Consider the following 26247-nt stretch of genomic DNA (forward strand, 5'->3'; position numbering starts at 1 on the left):
CTGGGAGGCTATCAGCTTGACCAGGCATGATTTCCCTTTTGCAAATCCACGTTGACTACTCCGAACCACTTTCTTGTCCTTCATACATTTGGAAATGGCTTCCATGAAGATTTGATCCACCTCCTTCCTGGGGACTCAGATGAACCCCAGATTAGCCTATACTTTCCCAGCTCTTAATTCCTATTCATAAAGGCCACCTGTAACCTCCATAGACCAAACCCCGCCATGTAAACCCACTACACTCTTGTATTCTTCCATTTTATGTTTAAGTTATCAGGAGTTCCTTGTTCACCCATGCAGGCTTCCTGCCATCATTGCTTGATTTCCTGATTGTAGGACTGGAGCATTCCAGAGGTGATTCTTGCCAGTCAAGAATCTTGACTACCTATCTTGACTCCAAGATATTATACCATAGAAATCTTCCAAGGACATCCCTGCTGTCTCAACCCCATGGCTGTGATCCTGCTATTTGTCCTGTTCCCTCCTCTAAGAATCTTGTACTCCATCACTATGGGTCACTGCAGCCAAAGCTGCTTCCAGCCTTCACATGCTCAGCCATGTATTCTTGTTTGTAAGCTCAGGGAGGTCCAGCAGAATGCTGTTTGTCATTGGCCCCTCTGTTGCCAGGGTTAGAAGTTATCCTCAATGCACCCCAGAAACCTCCCAGATTGCTTGTGCCCTGCAGTGTTGTCTTTCTGGTGAATATGGGAATGGTTTAAGTTGCCCCTGACAACCAGGATTTCCATCATGAGGTGGTTTAACATCGGGTAATAGTCATGCAGCTGCAGAATTTCTGTCTTTGATTGCTCCTGGTTGGAAATCTCTTACATTTTCAGAGGACTGTTTCCTCTCTGGAAATTACTGTTGCATTTTGCAACCACTGCCAGCAGTCTCAACCAAAGCTAAGAAGTCTTAGGAAGGCTTGGACACTAAACATACAGTATAATTTTCATACTGGTGACCTGAGTTTGGACATGTTAACAAAACAATATCTTTCCCATGCTGTATATGCTCCACAAGTACAAGAGTTGTCTTTCAGGCCTTTCTCCCACTACCTTTTGCTATGTCAAAGCTCAGTTGAGAAATGTGGAAACATGGAATACACAGTTCACCTACCAACAGTTCATGCCGAATCTTCTACTATGATCAGAACACAGCAAACAGCAATAAAATGAATTGGAAAAAAAAAAAAAGAAAAGAAAAGAAGACAAAAGTAAGCATGTCTGCATGTTGCTTAATGTATCAATTACATTAAGGATTCTCAGTCTTAACAGCCCCACACAATACAATACAAAGCAGGCTCTGAAAGAAGGGCAATTCCCCCTGCAAATATTTAGGTTAGCAACTGCAAAGTAATCCAGGCACAGCACTATTCATAAGGCCAATTCATCACCAGGTCATAGAAGGCAATTAGGCCTGGACACTAGATGTAGAGGGGAGCAGATTAACAACCACCAAGATGTTTTAAGTGATCCTGGTTTATTTTTAACAATATTTTAAAGCCTCTGAGAAGATTAATTCCTCAGCCCATGCCTCTGCATTTCCTTGCTGCTGCCAAGGTAAAATGATGTACTAATTGAGTTCTCAGCACAGGAATTTTCTTTCTAGGACTTGGGAGTGACTGTTTTGATGCTGCTAATGTCAGTGTACAAAAAACACCACTTTCCTCCACCCTAAAAGTTTGATTTCTTTGCAACAGGATGAAAAGGTTCCTACAATTTTCTCTCTTCCTTATTCTCTTTTTCATGCTCTCATGCAGAAAAGACACAGTAGATTACATCCATAAAAGCAAAACCTGCTAATGTATGTTCTTCAATTGTGAGACCCTGTTTCATAGGGAAGATTGTAAAACCTTCAACAAGTACATTACATACAAATGCAGTATTAACAGGATAAATGAGACCGTTTCTTACACTGAAGATAAAATGCAGCTAATAGGATAAAATACAATAAATATATCTATTGTGAAACATAGCAGATAAGATGTCAATATTTAAAGCTAAAATAAGAAAGTACACTGGAAATAAATAGTGAAATATCCAGGACAAAGTCTTTAGCCTTAGTTCTGAATCTTGTTCTCAAGAGAAAATTGTTAGGAAGGACCTGCTGTCCAATTAAATTGGACAAAAGGCCATCTAACTATCTAAGTGGCTCAAGGAGGAACAAGGAAAAAGATGAACACAGAAAAATTTCCCTTTATTTTACTCTCCCATTTTCTGGGAGTCTACAATTTATAGTCCTCCTAAATCACAGGCTGCATTCAGAATACACTTTTTTCCAATCCTCTTGGGCCAGTTTCCCACAAATTTTTTTGCTTCCTCTCTGTTTGCATTAATTCTTTTGATTCTATATCCTCATATTTCACTGAATTTCCCATAATTATTTCCCACAGCTAACTGGTACCCCAAGTAAAATATATTCCTTTCGTTTGATTTTAATCTCCTGCCCAGGTGATGCCATGTCTATTTGAAAACCTAGTTGCACCAGAGTGCTGAGAGCTGGGTGCCTCCAGCCTCCTAAATATGGGTATTGAACAAACAGGAAGGATGGATTGCCAGGAGAAAATGAGAAAAGACAGCACAGCTGGCAAGAAAACATATAGGCAAACATGCAAGTTAGGTTTCTGGATGGACTATTGCCTAAATATTTAAATGGTGGTCATACTTTCTTCTTGTACCATTAGGAGGGGATTCCTGTTTTTTAAAATCTCAGTGACCGTAATACATAAATTATAAACAAATAATTAATTCCTTAGAAGCATGATGTTCTCAATCTTTTATTTTCTTGCTTCTCTACATGCTTCTTGTATTTTATGCTGTCATTCATGTTTTAAAGTAACATATTTAACTCCGTTTTCTTACAAGCTACAAAGCCAAAGCCCTACTGCTGAATGCCACCAGTTCCCCAAAATTCACTTGTTCTCTCTCAGCAGCCAGTGCACCAGGAAGTATAAATTCCATGTTAACCTTTTCTCCAGTGTGTTCCACAAGTGTGTGACAGTGAGGTATTTAGCAAACTTGGCTATTTTCTTCCTGGATAGCTAAGCTGTTCCATCAGCAACATAAAAATGTTTAAACAACACAGCAACAAACCATGCACTGTGCCAAGTTCATTGTTGGGAGGTTACTTTTAATTACAAGGTCCTGATTAACACACTGGAACAAGGCAATAACTTACTTCAAACAGTTCCAAATCATTGTACTTAAAAATGCTGACCCTTGTCATAAGCAAGGACAAGTGACAAAAACAAAAGAAAACTGTTTTGGCTCTGAGTGAATTCCAAGTTCCACGACAGAACTTTGCAGAAACACAGTAATCTATAAAAGCCATCTTTCAAACATTAATTTTGTAGTACCATAAACAGCCAAACTCTTCCCCTTAGTAGCCCAAATCTCAAACTGATGGTTTCATTCAGAAACTTATTTTTAAACAAGGTTTCTGTACAGGATTTTCCTTTTTAAATCTTGAATTGATTTTTTTATTATGCAACCTAGCATAACTTCGTCCTTTTTCTCCTCCTCCTCCTCATTATCATTATCATTATTATTTAAATCCAGTTTATTTAGTCTGTTAACTGACAGAAGCATTTTACTCACACATTTTGCCCAGAGGCAGCATTATCTGTTTCTTAGGAAAAGCATTCTGGTTGTAATTCAGTCTCTGCAATTGTATTAATGCAGGGACAGATCCTGGCTTTATTTGAAACTCTTAGCTGCAGTTCTTCCATATGGAAATAAAACATGAAATTACCATATTTAGGACCTAGTTGAAAATACAAGATAATAAGGAAGTGCACTTCTCATCATAGCAGTGTTAAGCATGAATCCAGAAGCTTTTGTAGAGAAGTTTCCTTCCTTAGAAAGAAGAAAACAACTGACAAAATGTGGGACAAGCTGAGCAGCTTCTGCACTGCTGCCTCAAGAGGGTACCTGGGTGAGTTGATGAACATCTGAACTTTGAACATTACAACAGACTCTTACTTTCTATTGCCACACGTGCATGAAAGCCTCCTTTATTTTCTCATCCCAGGAAACGGAAGCCATATGAAAGAGAACACCTTCAGAATACGTAAGCAGTGCTGGCAAGATTAATCTAGAGCCATAGATTACAAATAAAATAGAAGTCACTGGGATGATTAATTTGTGAAAATCTCTACTCCTTAATTTAATCAGAAAACAAATTATAAATGTAACCAAGATAAATGACCAATTACTTATTAAAGCTAATAGGGTGCAGCTGATAGGGCCTAGTAGTTAAAGTCAAAGTTACTTTTAGCTGGAGTTCGATGGGTGAGTCCAATAGGATGGTTTGGGTGAATGAAAGACATGAGCTGGTTTTAAATAAGACAGGTGGTTCTTCCACACCTATTAACTCTTACTTGATGCTACCTGTGCAGTGGGAAGTTGGCCTCCCAATAGCAGTGCTGGTAGCCAGGAGCTTATGTAAGGGAAGCCCTCTGTTGGAAAGCCAGGTTACAGCGTGGTTTAACTGGTCTCGAATTTGTGTAACAAAATTAACCAAATCCAGTGTGTTTTCAGAGACCACAAAGTATTTCCATAACACAAAATAAAAATATGAAAAAAAATACAGAAATGCCAAATTTGGCATTCTTATCATGTAACAAAAACGCCAGGTGAGATCAACAAGCCTTGCCTTGAAGCCAAGCAATGGTCGCACAGACTGCGCTGTAACTGCAGGTCAGGTACTTTCCAGCTGAGTCAGGTAGAGAGGGCAGATGTGACACAGAGACAAACATCTCAGACATAAGCGATACTGTCCAAGTGTTAATCTCTCACCTCTCCCTGCAAGAGCTAGCACATAGCTTGGAGGAAGGTGTGTTTATTAGCAGGGATTGAATTTGCTCCTGGTTGGACCCAGGCTAAATGAGTTGCTGACAAAGTAGGTACCAGCCTTTCTCTGCAGTTCTCGTGTGCTGAGTACTCCTCAGCTCTCCTGCTGAACCTCAGGCTCAATGGAACTGTTAGATCAAAGAACTAATCAAAACAAGCTCTTCATTACTGTTGTATCCATTTATGATCAACGTACTTCAGACTCAAAATATTCTCATAAAACATGCACAAAATTTAGTCAAATTCAAAATCAAAGGTTGCTATGGAACATGTGGTGAGAGCAGTGCTGAGAAAATTGACTGTTTCAAGGATTAAGCGTCCTGAACAGAGATCTTAGAACAAAGATGGATTTTGAAAAAAATTTTGGTGCTTTTCATTAGCAAGAGGCATAACATTCTTATTCTCTTCCATTTTGCCTCCAGGAAGACAAAGAAGGGAAAGAGACAGTGGAATATTAAATGATGTAATACCTCAGACACATAATTCGTCTTAATGATATAGGTGCTTTCTTTGTTAACTGGGCACTCTGTGCCAACAGTGTAAGTACATAGAGATTTAGGAGGCTCTGTCTGTTCAACAGATGGCTGCTGAAATTTGCACTGCACTTGGAGCTTGATTAAAACTGTGTGACAAGTAACTCTTCTTATCACAATAATGTGTATTATAATCTGTTGTCATGGCTTCAAGTAATGACACTTTGAGTAGCAAAAGTAAGCCATGTTTTGTGTTCCTATTGGATCACCATTGTATTTGACTAATATGAATTGGGGACTTCAGACCCATAAACAATTTTCCCTCTGTTTAAAATTATCCAGCTAATACAAGTGAAACAACTTCTCCAGAACTGCACACCTACATACAATGTTAATACTTTCAGAACAACTGCAAAATCAAATTCTCAAAAGACCAAATAATACAAAGGACTGTCTCTCTCCCAGAACAGAACACTAACCAAAATAAGACTTTTCATTAGCAGGGACGGTTAAATACAGACTGATAACCATGTGACTACAGAACAGAAAATGTTATGCTTGTATTTGTAAAGGAGGAAGTTTGCCTAGGAAATTAACAGACTCTTTAGTCTGAATCTGAACTTCACAAGACTTTACAGTCAAATTTGAAGGCAGGATTGGCTGAGATGTAGGGACCTCTGTTCCAAGAGAAGAGGAATCATGTACCATAAGGAAATTGATAACAGTAAAGAGGAGTGGTAGCTGTGCACAGTGAAAAGAAGAAGGTTGAGCAGTTTCTGGGATCAAACAGGGAAGAATCAGGAAGAGGAAAAAGCGATGTGGTGGTCTTTATGACTGAGGCAGTCAGGGCAAACACCGAGGCCCAAAGAGATCACTCACTGAGCCTGTAATTAAAGAGGCCTTTGCCTCTACAGGGATGCAGGACTGTCGTTTCCTCAACAACAATGACCCCTTCTTCCTGTCTTAAGTTTAACAGACCTGTTGTATATGGAGCTACAGACCAGGAATCAGTGACAGAAAACACAGTTATTGCAGAGTAACATGTTTTTATAGAGGAATAAACCTGGTTTTACAGAGGAATAATGAATTCTGCATAATTTTTGTTTTTAGGGGGAGAGCAAAAAGTATTTGGGTTTTTTCCGTCATGGATTGTTTTACACAAGGTCAGTATGGCTCAGCTGATGACCCCAAGAATCAATTTGGCTTGCTTTTTCCCCCAAAATTCATAAGCAAAGCATACAAATACAGCTGCAAAGCTCTTCCAGTCTCTGCCTCACCCAGCACAGAGCCGCTCAAATGGGCACTTTTAAAGCCCTGAGATCCAAAGTCACACCTCTCCTCACGCACATAGGGTTTAACACGCAGGAGCTATTTAAACTCTTCCAGGAAGGTCAACGGGAAGACTTACAACCAATATAACATAATACCTTTCATGTTCTCATTACCCGCCTACCACATCTGGTACCAGTGTTTTGTCCTGAAGATCATATGTGCATGTTTGTCCTTGTGTGTATACAGTAATCCATCAGAGCATTCTTAGATTAATACAGTGTAAGACATGACATGGGCCAGGTTCACTCCCTGACTACATGCTTGTCTCAGCATTTCACAATTCTACAATATGCTACGGAAGAACAATTTCATACAGGAAAAAAATTTCTTTTCTTTTAAAAGGTGTGCCAGCCACTAAATCTCTAAATAGAGTGGTAAACCTGTCACAACTAGAAATAAAATCTCTTCATCACCAGATTCCAACTTGTGTGACTTTTCTTTTTGCTTCACTTTACTAATTGGTCAGTTGTGCCAGATAATTTGCTTAAGTCTAAAACGGACCAGAAAGGCTTAAAATAACATTTCAACAGTTAGGCTGTGCAATTTGAGTTGCTAGTTTTACATGGTGGGGATTTACATTGTCTTGGCTAGTCTTTGAATATACTGGCTCATAAAACTAAAGGTCTCTCCATGAGCAAATGATCTGTCAGCTGTCCCAGCAGTACAAAATAGCCACTGATTTCCTTGAAGATGGGTTTGCTTTTGACAGGTGCAGAAAAGAGTCTTGAGCCTGCCCCCTACTAAATCAATTCATTACACAACTGCCATTCAAAAGCTGTCCACGCTTCACGAAGCACATGAGCATTGCTGCTGCTGCTCTGTACTGCCGCAGGAGCTCAGTCACAGATGTAGTTCTCATCTGGTTGGGAAGCTTGTTAAAATCCTCTCATTAAAACCCTCCATGGCCTTATTCAAGTCCTTCTCGCAGCCCTTGACCTTTTCCCCTCAGCTGGAACACATACAGGTATAGCAGTCGGCTATATCACAGCAGGCAGGAAAAGCATTATGGTGTCCAGCTCCTAGATTTTCCCATAAACACTTATGTCTTTTACACTTGGAATAGACAAGAATACTACATCTTCATTTGCTCATAATAATAATTTTTCAAGCATCACAAACCACAAGTATTTCTGCTACAGTCACATTAAAAGGTTCAATTTATCATAAATAATTTCCCTTTATCCCTTCCCCTTTAAGTATTGCATACGAAAAGCATTCATGCAGCTCATTAAGAGGCACCAACTTTTTTCTGAGTAACAGCCTTAGTTTATCATACCAGCTTCATAAATTCTTGGAAACGAGTTCTGCTTATGCACTTCTAGGACTCTGAAAACAGAATATGCAGAGAAAGTGGCATCAAGGACTGGCAAACCACTCTGTTCCTAGTGTGTTGGAATCTAAAGGACAGTTATATTTAGAAGACAAAAACTGCAGGAGAAACTGGGACTGAAAGAGATACAGTAAATAGATGATGTTCTTTTCAAACCTCATGGGACAACATGTTGGTGTTCAGTGAGAGGAAAAACAAAAACTTGTAATTAAATATGTGATTCTCTGGGAAGATTTATAGCCCCTCTGAGAACAGATGACATGTTAGGCCACTATCAGGAATGCCACTGCAAATTGGAAGAAAGGCAACAAGTACCAATTAGCCACTCACAACTTTGGCATATTTGATTGTTATTCATTTGATATTTGCTTGCTGATTGCACTAATAAACAAAAAGGGAAAAGCCTTTGGAAAGGATTTATAATGTGTACAAGGAAATCCTCATTTCACTGAGAAGTGCATATTTGGTGCTCCGTGTCTTCAGGAATTATGCCCATCAATTTGTTTCACCTAAGGGCATGAAAGAAGAGGGCAAGGAAAAACTAACTTGGTTTTACATTCCCTTATGAGCCTTACCTGCTCAAACAGTACCTTCTTCCATCCAATAATGTAGTCTTATTAGAAAAGGAAGAATTAGACCACTTGCCAAGGATTTCTACATATCCCATGACAGCCTACCAGAGGCCACAGTGAGCCAATGAGACCCTCAGGCGTGCTGCTGCCATGCATGTGCACATCCTGCACACGGGATGCGGGGCATAGCCCATCATGTCCATGAGACAAAGTCCCTGTCCATAGGCAGAAACACATGGCTCCTCTCCTAGAGCTTCTCGGGATTCCTGTATCTCCAACAATGCATTCACTTCAGAGTGTGACAAGTGCCCACACCACACAGTGCAGTCACGATTTTATGTCTACCACATCATTCTCCAAGAGAAACTGGCTGTTCATGGCATGGACAGGTGCACTGTTTACTGGGTAAAGGCTCTGAGGCCAGAGTGTGGTGGTGAATGTGCATCCATCTGGCAGATGGCCAACAGTGGTGTTTCCAAGAGCTCGCTACTGGGGCCAGCCCTGTTTAATATCCTTATTGGCTATCTGGATGAAGGGATACTCAGGGTTTGTCTTAGAAGAACTTTATACTAATTTCAGGCAGAGTCAAAGAACTCAGTCCTGGAGCTCTTGTCTATGATATTAGCTGCAGTGAGGCAGAGTGGAAGCCTGCCAAGGTGAATGGGAATTCAGAGAGCTTTGGATGAGATCCCATAAGAGCAAAAGGTTGCAGAAGTGAGGCCCAAAGCAGACCACTGGCCATTACAATAAAGTCAGCCAGGCTCACTCTACTACTAATACTTTTATAATAGTGACAAAACACATTGGTGTACTGTACATCTTTGCTCGACTGCAGGCTTCCATGTGATGATTTAGGGGCAGGAAACAGTTGGGGAAGGAAAAGGCAGGAGGGACCGATTGCCCTGGCACACAGCATGGAGCAAGCACTGCATCTGGGTCTCACCCATGTCTTCCAATCCCCTTGGAAATCCCTGCAACGTGAGTTGAAGCGCTTTAAGTTACTGCCATTATTCTGTTAAGTTTTCACATGTATTCAAACTCCTACACAACACAAATTATTCTAATTTTAGCATTTAGCTTTATAAACATTTAGATAACTTAATTTGTCTCTCAATCACACCTCAAGGCCCAAGCTCAAGGGCACACAGCTGTCAAAAATCTTCAAGAGGAAATGTGAAGGGGAAGGGAATAAAAGCAACCCTTCTCCTGTTAAACTCTGTACAGGCAGGGGAATCACTGGGTACTTCTACAGCCACTTGCATGGAGTAAATAGAGTTCTGCATGAATTCTGCACACCATGCCTGGCAGCAAATCTAGAATCCCAGGCAGCTCTTTCTCCTTTACAGGACATTATTGTGGAACCTGTGGCATTCTTTAGGAAAGTAGTTGTGACAGGGTTCTCTCAGGGAAAACAACAGTCCCCCAGGTGGTGATAGAGCTGGAAGGAGGTGGCACAGGCTGGCCAATGTGAGCATGAAAGCAGCAGCAGGATCCAGGCAGAAGAGCAGGAGTGGACCGGGCTGGAGGAGATGTGAAAGCAATGAGGAAGGACCTTCACATCCTGAGCGGCTGAGGAGAGCAAGGGGTGGGGAGGAGAGATCTGCGAAGGTGACAGAGGGGCCGCCAAGTGGTGACCTGGAGAGGCAAGAGAGAGCCATCAAGGAGAAGCTGGGCCTTCCCAAATGATTCTTCTCTCTTGGCAATGAAGGAAAACTTAGGGAAATGTGCAAATTAAGCAAAGGAGTGAAGAGCTACAGTAACAAAGAGCTACAGTAATGTGAAAAGGCAGGTAGAAAAAAGAAAATATCACTGGAACAGGTTATCCCTTTTTTTTTTTTTTTTTTTGATTGTTTAAAGAGTGAAAAAAACCAAAGCAACCCCAGACACTTTCAGCTCACAGGACCAGCCAGCATATACACAGTTCACCTGCGGTCTGTGGCCTTGGCAACATTGTGTTTTATTTTCACTGACATAAACCAGTCATTAACCATTTCTCCAATGCATTAAGCATAAACAAGCTTTCATTTCACACAGGTATTTCTTCCTGCCACTGTGATTTCATCTCCTAAACCAAATATTTTTATGCATGGAACCACCAAAAGAAAACAAGTCTGAGACTTCCCACTAATTACTGCATTTCCCAGGAGTTCTCCTGCAGTGTCTGGAGCCAGGGTCTCCTGCCACACGTTATATTTTGTGGAGTCTTTCCATTTTACGACTTTTGAAGCAACTGGTGGTGTTTATTGATCTTTCCACACAGCTGTTCTTTTCCTACAGGAGCACTGAGATGGATATTCTTTGGTCTGATACATGAGGCCCCATTTTTTGTTTCAGAGAGTTGAGGAGGCAGAAGCTTTTTAAGCCTCTGAGTTTGTGGGTGTAAAGAAAGCAGAAAATGCTACACACTGGCTTCAGTAAAAAATGTGCTTGTGTGATGCATTTCAAAATCCCATGAGCTAAGTATCCAGATGAGACTAGCTGTGATACATAAGGATAAGGTGGGGGAATTGCCAGAGATCTGTGCTGGAAAAGGAGGTGTGAGCCATGGGCAGCTCTACAGAAGAAGGATGTGGAGCATCTGCACAAAACAACTCCAGCTACGCATATGTGGATTCTAGCACATCTCCTCATGTCCCAGACAACACCTGAATCCCCTCAGCAACTTATACTATTCTCAGGCATCCTAACTAATTTCTAATATCAGACATGAACAGGAATGACCACAAGCACATACAAGACCTGATGCATGCAATAACAAAAAACACAAGCTCTCACGACCCCCAAATAACCTCAAACTGGAGATAGCATCACTCGAGCGTGGATTACATTTCAGACTTCTGCTCGGGCCGCGGTCCCAGAGCACCCCAGAGCCGCACAGCCCCGCGGCTGGGCCGAGGCTCGAGGGGCGCGCCTGGCAGCCCGCAGAGCCCCCGCTCCCCCCGGTGTCCCCAGAGCCATTCCCGGGACACGGCAGCTCCGAGGGATGCGCCTGGCAGCCCGCAGAGCCCCCGCTCCCCCCGGGTGTCCCCAGAGTCCCCCCGGGACGCAGCACCGGCGGTCACGCTCGGAGGAGCGGGATGGTGGTGGGCGCTCCTAACTTGGCGAGGGAGCGGGGAAAGAGCACGGAAGGAAACTGGTGAGAGAAAATACCTGCCTCGCCGCTCTGCCGGCTCCTCGGAAAGCGCAGCAGACGCTTGCATGCACAAAGCTTTCCCAGAAATCACGTAAGGCTCTCCGCTGGGCAGGGAGGAAAGCAGGGGCGCTCTCGCTCTCCCCGAACCGCCCCTGCCTGCGAGCAGCCCTTTAGGCTTTCCCTCCGTGAGGATTCCCAGCCCTCCAAGCGCCCGCGGGTCCCGAAGGCGCCGCCGCCCCCGGAGCCGTTCCCTGCCTGCTCCGCTCGGGGGCAGGAACAGCTGGGAGGGTGTCCGCACAACACGCTCCATAAATTCTCCCCCAGTCTTCTGCAGACCTAAGTCCTTGAGAAAAATGCCTAAATCCCGTCGTTTGTTGACATAGTAACCACATTTAAGTTTTTACCCCCTTCAGAAGCCCTCTGCATAAAACAATTCATTATGTAAAAGATTTTATCCAGCGCAGCGTGCTGGTTTGTGTGGTTTTATTTGTACAAGGAAGAAATAAAGAGACTGGATGTTTATACTCTAGATTTCCCACCCAGACCAAGGGGTTGCTTCATTACAGCAGACAGCATTAAGGACTTCCACAAGTCTTTGAAGGAATGTAACACCAAGTAAAAGAGGGGGAAAAATTATTATTATTATTCAGATAAACAGCCCATTTCTAATACCTAAGTGAAGCAAAATTTTAGGAACTTTTCAGGAGGTCACAAAATGTTTTGTATTTTCCTCCTAACTTATTCACATATATTTATCTGATTTCTTCAAAGATGATTAGAACATTTTAAAAGTTCCCAACTAAATTTGTAAATCTACAGCAGATACTGTGAGAAAGAGCAAAGGGTCAGAAACAAGTAAAGCCTGTGGAAGACTTTGCTTTCCCAATTCTATGGAGATGAGCCCTATGGAGATGAGCTCTTTAGTCTCCGGGCAGTGGAGAGAAGAAAGATAAAAGAGAATTGTGCTGCGGAGATCACGTGGGGTTTAATGGGTTTTAATGCATCCCCTCATCCAAAGTGCTGCTACCCTACACAGACCTGCATGCAGATTTCCAGCCCTTTTACTGGTAATTTAGGCTATGGGAGCAGCCTGGCAGGCTTGTGCAAACCATGCTACCCTGCAGGGCTTTTCTGACCCCAGTTGCAAAAGGATGGGGGCGGGGGGTAAAATAACAAAACCCGAACCTTGGTATTTCGAATTGAAAAGAGTCTTACAAGCAACGTTTCAGTGTTTTAACTCAATGTTGCCTTAAAAACTACTTGATTTACAAATATCTTTCAGGGTCTAATTGTGTATTATTTACTACAGACAATTTTCTCTCTGATCCAGGTTAAATGCATGCTTAAGCTCGGAAGCAGCAGAGCACATAGAGTGAGAGATCTAGCATTTTCCTCCAGCCTTGAAATTCATTACAATTGACCATAACCTTCCCCTCAATACCCAGGCAGCTTCATTTTCTTCACATCATGCTCATCCTCTTCTTCTCCCCTCCCCTCCGAAAACAAAACAAAACAAACTAAACATAAACAAAACGAAACAAAAAAAATCAGGTAAATTCTTAATCCACATCTTTTTACGGGCAATAGCTGAGAATCATTTCCAGAGCTGTCATTTAAATGAGAAAAGAGGAAAAAAAGGGGAAGCTTAAATGCGCATTCACAGCTTTGGAAGTCACACCCTTTGATGAGGTTTCATTAGATTTTTTAAGGATAGATACTCAAATATAGTCCCAGCATCAGTACGTATTTCTCAAATTATCACCAGCTGATATCCTGACCCCATACCAACCATATAGGTGCTTATATGTTTTAAGAAAGTGATACGTATTATGAAGTTTGTAAAGCTCTGGCTCTGCTGTATATTTCACTGTGCATATAACGACAAAATATTTTCAGTATATAAGGTTTGCTACAGTTTTTAATGTATTTCAAAGCAGGCCTAAAAGGGTGGACCACTAACCCTGTACTCTGGCTCCATTCAGTGAAACCCATGGAACTATTGAAAGTGTTTGTAGCTCTGCTGGCTCCAAGGTGGTGGGAGGGAGCTCCCCTTCTTTGGACTTGCTGTTGAGCTCGGTCTGACACTGCACCTGAGCAGCGAGGCTCAAGGTGAATGTCACCCTCATCTTTTCCGTGCATCCCTCGCCCCCAGTCTGTGTTTGCAAATGTGCTGGGGCAACTGAGGCAGCCGTTCAGTGGGCTGATCCAGTTGAAAACCAATGAACCCAAAAGCCATAATTTTCTATTTCATCAGCTTATTAAGCTGACCTGGCTACAGTTGTGCAACTGCTGGATGCAGTCCAGGCAGATGGGTGGGCTGTGCAGTGGGGCAGCAGAACAGCAGCCCCCAGTTTCTCTAGGTTATTTGTATTTTTAAATTTCCATCTAAGCTTGTTTGTGCCTGAGCTCTCCCAGTCAAATGGGATAACACTCTTTCCTTGTCCTACAGATTGTAAACCTCTGGCTATAGGAAATCAGAGTTTTCACCAACTCGAAAACTCAACTTCAAATAATGTATCATCATCTAGCAAAAAACGATAAAATATACAAGTTAAACTGATTAATTTCTGTACATTGTGCATACCAAACAAATATTCCAATGTTAGCAAAATTGTAAGTACTAAAGTCACTCTTCTTTTTGTAAATTGAGCCCAGATCCATGAAATAAGCTATCAGTGGGAGTAAGGGTGGGGTGTGAAGTCGTATATGTTCTATATTATTTTTCAATATCGTTTGTGTTAAGTCAGTTTAGCTTTGTTTTTCTGAAAACTTTTAACCAAAATGTGAAAATAACCTGCATGCACTGTTTGCTTAAAAATTATATAATAATTAAATTGTCTTACCGCACATAGATAACTCAGAATTGTATTAATTTGACATCATCCACAGGATTTAATAAGATAACAGAAGGTTGCACAAGCACACTTACTAGACCTGCTATTGAAGATGAACCTCTACACTGATGAGATGGCAGAAAGCTCCTACGGCCTTTACTAACGGTGTTCCAGAAAGGAAAGGAGCGAATGAACCCAAGAAATGGGCTCTGGCCCAGAGCCATTAGCAGCTGCTTAGTGCTATGTTTGCAAATGCTCTGTTCCTGTAGAAACACCTAATCCTTCCTGAATTCTGGCCAGCATTTATGGTTAAGTGCAGACAGTAAAAGGTTGTTCTCATTACCTCCTTCTTATCTGTATGGTCCGTTTTGTGTGACAATGGATTTTCAGCTAGAATTTTAAAGCTTAATTATTCTGGCCACGTATGCGGCACTATTTACATTGCAATGGGTGCCTAAGACCTATTTGCTGGGGGATGCACGGTGGGGTAGGAGTTTTGGGTACTGCCTTAGCCATAGGGAACAAAACAGTACAAGGAAAGCACAGGAACCCACAAAGCCCTTAATGCAAATCATAAACTTTCTATAGGCATTCTTGAACTCTGCTATAGAATGTGATACTGATTTATGTCCAGCAATGGAAGTCTCAAATATCCTTTCAACAGTGTCTGGAGGGATTAGCTGGGGCTGAGAACTCCTTCCCATTTTGGGATTGACCTCCTAGGTGCTCCGGCCATAAATAGAGTTTCACAGAATTATTTCCTCCTACTCAGTCCACCAGACACAGCTCACAAAAACCCACAAAATACTGAGGCAAACTGAAAAGGCAAAACCTAGAATAAAAGCATGCAGGAAACAAACAAGGTTTGTGGTCCGCTCTTTAAAAAGCTAAAGCTGAAATTCCTGGCTTTTGAAGGGATGCCTCTTACCCAAAATAGGCCAATTAACTGAGCTCATTTTGTGGCTGTTTCACTTGCTCAAGCTTTCTAAACTTTGTGCATATACCTCTGTTCAGTATGCTGTTCTGGAAAGTATCTCAGCATTATCTTATTTTTGATCTTTATTGATTGTGGCCCCTAAATACAACAGTTGTGGATATATCAGCTACAGCAAATAGACCGTGACTGATGAGGTAAGCATCCTATATTCAAATGGGGGTGCAAGTGCTATGTGTTGCTGCCTACAGCTCTTGATGATGATGCTGTGCCACTCACAGCAACAGCTGGTGATGACACAGCTGTGCTCTTTATGCTGGAGCTGGAGTTGTTCTGACTTTACCATTACCTGATCTATCCCTCTCAATGAGTAGAAAAATCTTCATTTTCTTCCAGTGGGCTTGTTTTGCCCTTTCTTAACTCCTTTACCAGCTCACCACAGATTCAAGATGAGCATCAGTGATGCTCCAAGGGCAATTGTAGGAGTGCACACAAGTGGAAAGGAAAGAGAAGCTGCCTGGAACTTTTTGGCAGCAGTTATCTTTAAGCCCGGTTCAGATATACTGCCTGAATGTACCCTTGGGACACAGTAGAGATGTTGTCCAGGCCACAGATTAACAGGGTTAAGAGGTTATTTCTTTATCCCTCTCACACTTCCCTGAAGATTACTGCCTCCTCCGACCTGCCAACAGGGTGGCACCTTTTGTATCCCCTCAGTCTCAAAATGATCTGGAAAACAAAAAATCTCCTGTGAACATCCCTGAGGCAAGTACAGATCATTTTCACAGAAGTGTGCCAGGGAATGACGAAATGAGCAATTATATCACTGCATCAGAGGGTAAGGTTTCACCAGGTGCATGCTTTACTTAATGCCTTATTACCATTGAAACAGGGCAGAGTCTCCTCTCTCTCTCATGGACAGTTGTCTTTGCCCCCACCTCATGCCAACTCCACCATTCCTCTGAACAATTGGATGAACCAGTTCAGCTCACTTAACTGACAGAAAATGCTTTTTTTATTTTTCCTGTTTTTTATAGCCTGTGAGATGAACCAGGTCACAGAGGTGTGATGGAGCGTTCAGAACATGCAGTCAGGAACCCGGACCATGCTTGGGCTGGAGTGCATTGTGATGGGAAAGAAGGGCTCAGTGTACAATAACATCTTAACATGGGTCAGCTGCAGCCTCCCCTGAACAATAGCTGTTATTGCTATTTCCTAGCTGAGCCTGAGATCTGTCCCAGCACATACTTTACAAGCTGTGGTGAGGATAGATGGATGGTTTGCACAATGCTGGGGACCTTTCATCTCCTCTCAAGGAAAAGCTCTTTCTTGACATGGACAGGAACAAGTCCCAGGAAAGTGTTAATTTGTTTAAAGCTGCTGTGCAGCTCCTTTGCCCTTCAGGGACCTGGGAGCTTTGAATCACCAAGGCATCCATTCAGATGATGCAATACTTGTACCTGGATACACTGCCAGAGGACAGTAGGAGAAAAATCAGGAAAACCAGTGGAAGATTAATTACTCTCTTTTCATCGGGCCTTGTTACATTCATTTGAGCTCCTGCCTTCTGATTTACCAAGTTACCTTGGTGATTCTTGACTGCATTGCTTGCAAGCCTACACCAGCTCCACTCCAGCCCAGGTACAGATGCTGACATCAACTTCCTCCTCCCGCTGGCACTTGCCAGCTAATGAAATACAACTGCACAGAGGAGGAAGGAAATTCAGGAAGTGTCAAATACCAGCCCGAGTGCCAGCATACCATAGCAGGCTGGTGCAGTCACCCCTGGCTTTTCTTCAGAAGGATTTGGGGAATGTCACTTCTTTTTGTATTATATTTTGTAGCGGATACTTATAGGGTGACATTCTGCCTCCTCCCTGCTGGCTTTTGTGCTGTTCAGGTTGCTGTAGCTGGTCATTGGCTTATTCTTATTCTGTCATTGGAGCAGTGCCAGAGCTGGCAACAAAGCAAGCAGCAAAGATGCACGGTGAAGAGAAGTGAGAGGAAGAATGGGTGAAGAAGGTGTGAAGAGTGAAATCTTGCCCAAAATCAACCTAATCAATAGCCAGAAGGCGGGGCAGGGCACGAAGGTTCTAAAAGCCAGAGTTTCAGTGAAGGTAGCAAATTGTTGTGCCTGTGTCTGCAGAGGATGCTGTAGTCTGAGGTGCTCCTAGTCTGGTTATATACAGCTTCAAGCCAACATGAGAACAAGGAGCTGACCATCATCCACCTTCATGCTCTAGGCAGCTCCAGCACTTTCTAGTCATGCTGCACTGGATGTTCAAGAAACCACAGGAGGAAAGGGTGGTCTGTGGCTGTGGGAAGCATATCTAATTTGTCCATTTAAGTCCATTTAAATAAATCTTCTCTTCTACAAAGCAAATCTCACTCTTTGGCATGGATAAGCCTGGCTTCTCAGGCCTCTGGGAATACTAGTCAGGACAGCAAACCCTCGCAGAACCTGCTGGACCTCAGCTGGCGGCTGCTGTCATGCTCCCCAGGACTTGCCACATGACCTGACTTACTTGGAATCTCCAATTAGCTGGACTGTCCTGGACTGGAGGGCTAATTAACTCATATTCTTGCTAGAGTGGCCCCATCCCAAAAGAATGACTGAGGAAAGTGACTCCCAAGCACAGAGGGTTGGCCCTTTCCCAGCTGCCATGTGGGAATATACAGAAAGCCTTTGAGGAGCCAGCTCAAAAGACCTCATAGTATCTGTGCTTAGGTCCTGACAAGATGACTTCATATTTCCTGCCCCAAGGCTTTTTGAGCAATATGTATGTAAAAGCTGAAGCTGAGCATATTTTAAAACTCATTACTCCTATATGTAATCAGTGCCTTATTAGATTTCCAGCAATGCAAAGGGACTAATAGTTAATTTGGAAGCTACCTGGAAGCTGCTTTTTCTTTTATGTTCACCAGTGTTTTTCCATGTTGCCCCATGTAACTAAATTAAGTGTTCTGATAACAGTGCTAAGAGCAGTGGAAAAGCCAACATATTAAATAAACTTGGCCACCTGTCATATTTTACATGCCATTTCTTGCTCACAGCCTGTGAGTTTAAATGTCTGGCAGCTGAAGCTATGGCACAGAGTGGAGTGTCCTTGGAATTCACTATTCCTTGCTTCATCTGAATTTGGTGACCTTTACTTTATCTGTTCACCAGGGCAAGAAACACAGAGCTTTTTTGCACAGCTGATCTGCAGCCCAGATGGTTGCAACCCTATTGGGACAAAAGGAGAAGAGTTGTTTAGAACTACCCAGAGAAATCTTTGAACCTCAGGACTGCAGGAAGACTTCAGTACATCAGCAGGGTACAGCCACCATCCAATCCAGCCACTACACTGCCAGGATGCCAAGAAAGTCAAGAGAAGTTTTGTTTTTTTGTGGTTTTGGGTGTTTCTTTGGGTTTTGGGTTTGGTTTGTTGTTTTTTTTTTTTTTGGTTGCCTGGCAACCAAAATTATTCTGAACATAATCTTAGTATTATTCTGAACATAATCTTGTTCACTGATGGCTATTATTGAGTTATAGCCATGTTTTCTTTTCCAGCCCCAGCTTTTAGTTGGAGGTGAGAAGTTGGCTTCCCAACCAGTCTGCTCCTGGAGACTGGCAAGGCAAGACAACATCTGTGACCAAATAGCCCAGAATAGGGCCACAACTCATCTGCTGGCATTTCAGGGCAGGAGAAGGTATGGGGAACAAAGTGGTTCCTTATTCAGAACAGAAATATGTTTACTTTGACATGGGTGACACACTGTGGGGGTTGTATTTACCATGTGCACCTGTACTGACATCACACTGTGTGAGTGTATTCAGCAAGTCCAAAATCAAATTAAATGGACTGTGTTATTTAGAAGATATTTACTCCTATGTGGAGGTACTTAATTACTTTGTTGACAAGTGCTGTAGAAATGTTAGTCTATTAAGGAAAGTTAAGCAGAACCTCTTACAGATCATAAAAGTTTAGTAGAGGTGTTGACCCCTGCAAAGTTTGGTAACATCACCAGTGCGAAGACAAGGTTGCTGTCCTTCTGGTCCTCTGGAAATTCACCCTCTGTAACTCCTTAAGGTCAGCAAAGGCACTGTGATCTGTGGAGCATATCCCATCAGGGTTTTATCTTCTGCCCCTCTGTTTTATCTTCTGCCTCTGTGGCTGACACTGCCTGCTAATCCCTGCTCACAGAAACACGGCTCAGCCTAGCCTTCACAAAGCTTACTCCAGACTTTTGCTGGAATAGTTCTCTGAGCTGCAAGGGCCCCAGTGGCATTCACACCCTGCTTTGCTAAGTAGCAGTCATGGATCCTGCAGTCGGTCACATTGGGCCACCAGTTTGGCTGTCAGTGAGTCAAATACAGTGGCTTTGGATTATAAACACAGTGGTGCTACAACCAAATGTCACTTGACACAAGACTTCAACCTCCTACAAACATGATATTCTATATTTGTAGAAGGACAAAGAGCTTAGTATGTACTTTTTATAAAGTCACAGGAAGCTACACAGAAAACCGTGGTTTTCTAGAAAAGTATGTTACTGTCAGAGGGACAACATAATCTTTTTTTGAAAGAAAATTTTTTAAAACCCTCAACTTAGTGCCATGTACTTTAGCTTTCTTGGTGCACCCTGGGGTGTTTACCAGTGGGGACAAGAATTTACACTGTTCAGATGCCTCAGAGAAGTGACTGCTCTAATCAAACCACCCAAAGTGTGATTATGGCAATGGCTTCCCCAGAGACTTGTGTTTTGGTTTTCAGTAAACAACTAGCCATCCAAGTAGGAGGAGATGACTCAGATAAAATCACACAGATCTGTTATATATAGCAAACATTAAATATGCTTAAGATTCCTCTGATACTTTAAAAAGGACAGTTCAAATTATCACCCTCTGAAACTCCATAGGTTCTAATTTAACAACTACAATAAAAATAATTTATTTTTAAAATAAAAATACTTCTGCCTCTTTTGAACTAGGCCAAATGGCCCATTTCAAAATAATATTTTATTACTTTGGACACAAATAGCCCAAATTTCTGGCTAATATTTGCTGATTTCAGAAAACATAACATTGCTTATACCTAGAAAATAAAAAGATGCAGAGTTTGCCAGCCAGCATCCTTCCTGTTTGTACAAACTCCAGTCCTCTGAGCTGTACTGGAGGTTTAGGCTTTTCTGTGGGATGAAGGATTTCTGACAATGCCTACCTTTCAGACCCATGCCGACTATTCTTCAGGCACAGAGTAACCCATTCTTGAAATGTGCTTTTTCCTCACCTACCCTTACTCACAGGGCAGTGTAGTTGGTCAAAGCAGACAACAGCTCAAAGAAAAGGCAGTCATGGAGTAATTTCCTTTTGCAAATAATTTTATATAAGACTCTTTCCCACTATATTACATCAGTGCACAGATGTGTGTTTCGGTTCTGGTTATGTACGCCAACAAAAGACAGAAGCCCAGTGATGTACATTGGAATACACTTTTGCAATTACAGATACATTTCTGGAAACTGAACTTCAGCAGCAGTTAGTTCCCTAGGAAATAACAGGAAAAGAGCACTGAAACTTTGCTCCTACTACCTACCCTAACCTGCTTCATGTTTTCCTTAGTGTCTTCCCTCTGCAGCATTGCAGGTGGATGGAGGGACACTTGCTGGGAGCAGAAGTCACACTTCTCCCCCCTGCCTCCATCAGCACTGCAGGCGCCATTTGCACAGTGAGCTGGGAATGTTTGGGGCTCAGAGGACAGCTGTGTTTGCCCTCTTTCCCTCTCTTATGCATGCATATAATCACCTCTATGCAAAAAGCATCCTCAAAGTCTTCAGGAGCACACAGTCAACTAAGCTGGAGAGAAAGTAATAGGGAGAAAAACAAGGTTTGCCTCAGACAGGCACAAACACCAGTGCCACCCTCAGCCACAGGGAGACATCAATTCCCAAACGCAGGTTTCCTTCCCCAAATGCTGGGAGAGGGCCCCTGGCCAAATGAGGTCAAGCCTGGGTCAGTGAAAGGAGGATATAGGTCTTTTAATGTGTAATGAGGCAGAACCTAAAAATCTACAGAAGACAAAGGAAAAGCAGCCAGGTCACTAGGAAGTGTCAGATGCAGCCCTGAATCTGTAGATGCTATGAAAGGGATGAAGCACATTCGAGACGGGGACATAACAAGGACTCCATTAGCTGAACCCCAGTTTTCCTTTGCAATTTAGCAGAACTCCAAACCACAGAACACTGAGATACTGTGGCCATAGGGTCAGGAGAAACACCTCACTTGTCTTTGGGTCTCTGGTTTTGTACTATGGTTCTGGAGGTAGAAGAGCTGCTCAAAATTGTCTTGGACATCAGGGAAAGGCTTTGGGCTTCCTCATGAACTCTTGGATCACATCCATTCCTGCCTGGGTGTCACTTGTGCCCTCAGTCCTGACTGGGATGGCAGTCAGAAGAGGGCAGAGGGCAGGGTGAGTAAGGATTAACAACATTTTGGCATTTCTGATAAATCCAGGCCTGCCTAATTATGCTGTAAGAGATTAAAGGTGAAAAACCTGCATCTAGATGGTGACATGCGGAAAGACCATGACTGACTCAGGAGAGGGCTTTGAGCTGGAAATCACCTGGGAGATAAGAATCAAAACCACAGTTGCCTTGCAGCCTTCTCCAGAGTCTGGAGCTAAGCAGAAACTAACTTTAGCATTAGTAAAATAAGTTATTTACTGCTTCACTGGCAATTTACGCATGATTTTCTCATCCAAAAGAAGTTAATAGAGCTTCCAAAAGAGCTAATACAGAGAAGTTAATAGAAGCAAATGTGCCACTACAGCATCTTCCTGCCTAATAGTTATTAATGGCATGGTTCTTTGGTATTCCATTATAAATACAAATAGTTCATGTTTTGAATGGGAATGGTGAGTGACAACAGTCCTTTCATCTTTGCTCCACAGTATCTTTTAATCATCACTAACAAAAAACTTGCTTTCCATTTTGTCATATTTCTCATAGAATCAATAAAGACAGGACTCAGAATTCATCAAAATTCTGGGCACAAAGCCAGCTTTTCACAAATAATAAGCAACAGCAATAATTAATGATTTAATGTAGCACTTGTGAGAAGTATCAGACTTGACTGTGCCACAAAATCAAATTCTTTATCTTAGAAAACAAAGATAATGCCAATAGTGGCAGCTCAACTCCACCCCTGCTGCCTCAGAGTGGCAGCCAGGCTTGGAAAGGCCCCTTCTAAGCCCAGTGACACTGAGAGGACATGCTGATATGGTCATTGGCCTGTGGACATCTTTCTGCAGTGACCCACTACTCACATTTCCACCTCATCTGCTGAAGTGCAACCAGCCATTGCACACTGCACACCTACATCCCAGGGATGTGACACTCATCTTGTGTCACCTTGAGCAAACACTCCAAGAAACCCATGCAAAATCCAGCAACAACTGGAAAAAGATTAAAGTGAAAGACTGAAAGGCATTCCCTGTCATTTCCTTTGCCCTGGAGCCAGGTGAAGGTATGAAAAGTGTTGTTGCTCAGACTGCTGTGGCTTGAGCCAGTCAGTCCCATAACACTGGGTTATTTTAATTATCCAGTTCCTTGTGGATTGTTTTAGATTTTACAGTCTTATTACTCCTACTGATGTAGGAAATTCTGAGGAAAGGGTGAAGGCACTCTCTGTAATACAGTCTGTCTTATTCTCAGCCCCTGGAGCCACAAATTTTGGGGAACACCTGCAAAATCTCAGGCAGAACAAGCTGTCCCAGAAGTGAACTGGGAGCTGCCAGAGGGGACCAAGAGCCCCAGATGAGTAAACCAGGCAGAAAATATTCATATGAGGAACAGCCCTTCCAGGGCCAGAATAGATACAAACCATCCACGTCCTCTTCCTAATAGCCAAGAGTCAAAAATACTTCCACACTTCCATTCCTCACATCTACTGGCAAATCATGATCCAACTTAATACTGACACCTAATGATAATGCTCCACAGCTATTTGTGACACTCCAAAACCATGGTGGCTCTCAGACACTGCTTCAATATGGAACTGCAGCATCTGTTAGATGTGAAGATATACGAGAAAACATAAATATACCTTTTTCTTCTTCTCCTTAAAATAGTTTTTATTACATCCCACATTTCCAGAGGGAATGCGGCTACAGAAAAATACAACATCAAAGTCCTACAGGATTGTAATCAATTAAAGATATTTTGGTTAGCCATAGTGGCTCAGATATCAAAAGTAACAAAGATCTTCTTGCCTCTGCTCAGGGGGGATGATATTCTAAATGTCTAATTCCAAATTGAGTGAAGTTATCTTATTATACACAGTGCAGCAGCAGACTTCTGGGCAAATCATTACAACTGCCTGCAAGGTATGTTGTAGAATGAGAACAAACTGTTCAGACATCTGCAGGTCAGACAGCTTTTCATCTGGTCTTGATTACAGAGGAGCAGATTCCCCCCTTGCATGCTTAGCATTAGGTAATAGACAATAATGAGAGCTTTGCACCCCTGTGCCCTAACCCTCCTCAGAACAAGCTGTGCAGGATGAGACATTAGCATCCTGCAAAAAGCTTGCCTTTTTGTAGCAGGCATGGGTAGCAATATGGTTGGCAGTTTGTTTCAGGAGATATAGTCTATTACACATGCAGGAATATTTCAAATACAGACAGCTCTGCAGTTCAGGTCTTCTGAGCTGCCTCTGAGACTGCAGTGCGACATGGACTACATAATTACTGTAATACAAGTGAAAACAAAATGTAAAACTTGTATCTTACTCTTGCTGAGCCTCACCAATGCGGTTTGTCTTTCCACGTTTCTCAAGTGAGTGGAAAAAAAATAATTATGGCCTAAGAAATTCAGAACACAGTAATATTAGCTCCCTGCTACAGCTGTGAAGATGGGAGCATGGGAGGCTGGTCACAGAGCACCCTGGAGCCTGTGGCTTGTCTTCAAGTTGCAGCCCATTAACCATGGCACCTGGCCCAGGGGCAGATCCCAAAGTGTGGCAGAGCTCAGCAGCTTCTCTGCTGCTCGCTGCTCTTACCCAAGAGGGAGCAGGTTGCTGGACCACAGATCATCTGCATCCTGATACAGGAGAGGCTGCAGTGGAGCTACAAATGCATGGATTCAGCAGTGAGAAACCAGAGACAATTATGTGAGCCTCACAGTTAGCACATTGTATTCAGTAAATCCTCTGAGCTGGTTTATAGTCCTGTAAGGCCACTATAAGAGGCAAAATAGAAAAAATGTGATGGTAAAATGCATTATGCAAACTGTTTGATGAAAAACATGCCAAGAGATTGGGACTGCTACTCCAAAGGATGACTACTTGGCCAGAAGTGGGATTATATAGGTGTGGAAGGGAAACCTCCCTGTGCACCAGTGTAAAGAGCAAGTGCAGTCTGGCCCTCTGTGAAAAACACAAACCCATGGTGCAGAAGTGAAGGAGAAAGAGATAAATGTCTTGGTGTGAGGATCTCTGAAGGACCACTATCTTTGCTGCTAAACTCTGTCTCTTCTCTGTCCCTCCAGTGAATCTTTATTTCTGAAACTACCTGACTTTTATTGAGACATCTTATGGTTATGGGGTAGAATTCAAAGCTTACAGTGAACTGTCAAAGGCTTGGAGAAGAAAAAATTATTAAATCCAGCATTGTCAAATCAGCTATTCTAAAAACAACCAACATATCAAGTGCACATTTGTCTGCAGGAAAAGTTGGTTTTTTCAAGGCACTATATATATTTAGTTCATGAAGTTTGATTTCTCCAGGCTGACTTTGTGCACTTACAATTTGCCTGGAGAGCTCCCCTAGGCATTCGACAGTACAGAATAGGCAGCTGAGATCTTTCTTTGGGATTCTAGGAATCCAAATGATATGGACACTGCATGACACATAGCTGTGTGAGACTTACCACTGGGATATTTGAAGAACTCAGAGGACCAACTCTAAAGCAACCATGATGCTCTCCAGGGCTAACTAGGGGCTACTGCAGCCCTGGTGAAGCTCAGTTCTTCACGTTCTGCAGGGATGGAAGACTGGACAGTAGCACAGAATTACACTACCCATTTACACCTGTGGCACAGACTTTTACTACCCTAAATTTTGCCTATCACTACATTTATTTAGGATTGACCATCAGCTTCTTTCCTTGTGCCTTCAGAACAGTTTTCTGGTTTATTGAGTCAATGAGTCTGTATCAGGAGTTAAGTACTTAGCTCTGTGTTCCAAGTGTTTGTTTCACAGGCATTAATTTAAAATGCAGTGCACTGACAGGTGTTTTTAAATTCCCTCCTTGGGTAAGATTTAAATGGTAGTTTGGGAAAGGTGTGTGCCTCAGGCAGCTCAAAGCAATTGTTATTTTTGTATATTGAAGCAAGCCATCTTATCACCTTAAGTCATGTGTGCATTAAACAAGGAGTCATTTAATGATATCTCTGGGTGAACCAGATATCCCTGTCTGAAGTCTAGCTGGCTGGAGATCCAATAGTCGTAAGGGGAGAAATTCCCCCTGCTGCCAGCACTACAGCACCCATATGTGGGGAGCAACATCTAAAACTAGAGACACCTCCTTGTCCTTTTCACACAGAAGGCAGGCTGTTATCAAAACACAGTGGATGGAAAAAACCTGATACCAGATATCTGATGGAGTCACAGGTGCTGAACAGGTGCATAATGTAGCAGCTTGTGGAGACAGCAAGGAAAAGAAATGGACACAGGCAAAGGTGCCACCACACAGCCAAGAAGTCTGCAGGGAGAGGGGCCCACTGGGGGACACTGGAAGCTGGGGTTAT

The 26247-nt window shown here is 42.6% G+C and overlaps 1 protein-coding gene across 4 annotated transcripts in view; it reads right to left on the bottom strand.

Moving 5' to 3' along the window:
* SPATA13 (spermatogenesis associated 13) overlaps positions 1-26247 on the bottom strand; it is a 147716-nt gene that overhangs the window by 61944 nt on the left and 59525 nt on the right. The window contains exon 1 of one of the 4 annotated variants that reach the window (XM_063149045.1): positions 11708-11859. The exons of the other annotated variants lie outside the window; for them this stretch is intronic. The gene's annotated coding sequence lies outside the window, so the exon portion shown is untranslated. Of the gene's footprint in view, positions 1-11707; positions 11860-26247 lie in introns of those variants that run through there. 4 annotated transcript variants of the gene reach the window in all.

Source organism: Melospiza melodia, chromosome 2, assembly GCF_035770615.1.
Source record: "Melospiza melodia melodia isolate bMelMel2 chromosome 2, bMelMel2.pri, whole genome shotgun sequence".
NCBI classification, from domain to species: domain Eukaryota; kingdom Metazoa; phylum Chordata; class Aves; order Passeriformes; family Passerellidae; genus Melospiza; species Melospiza melodia.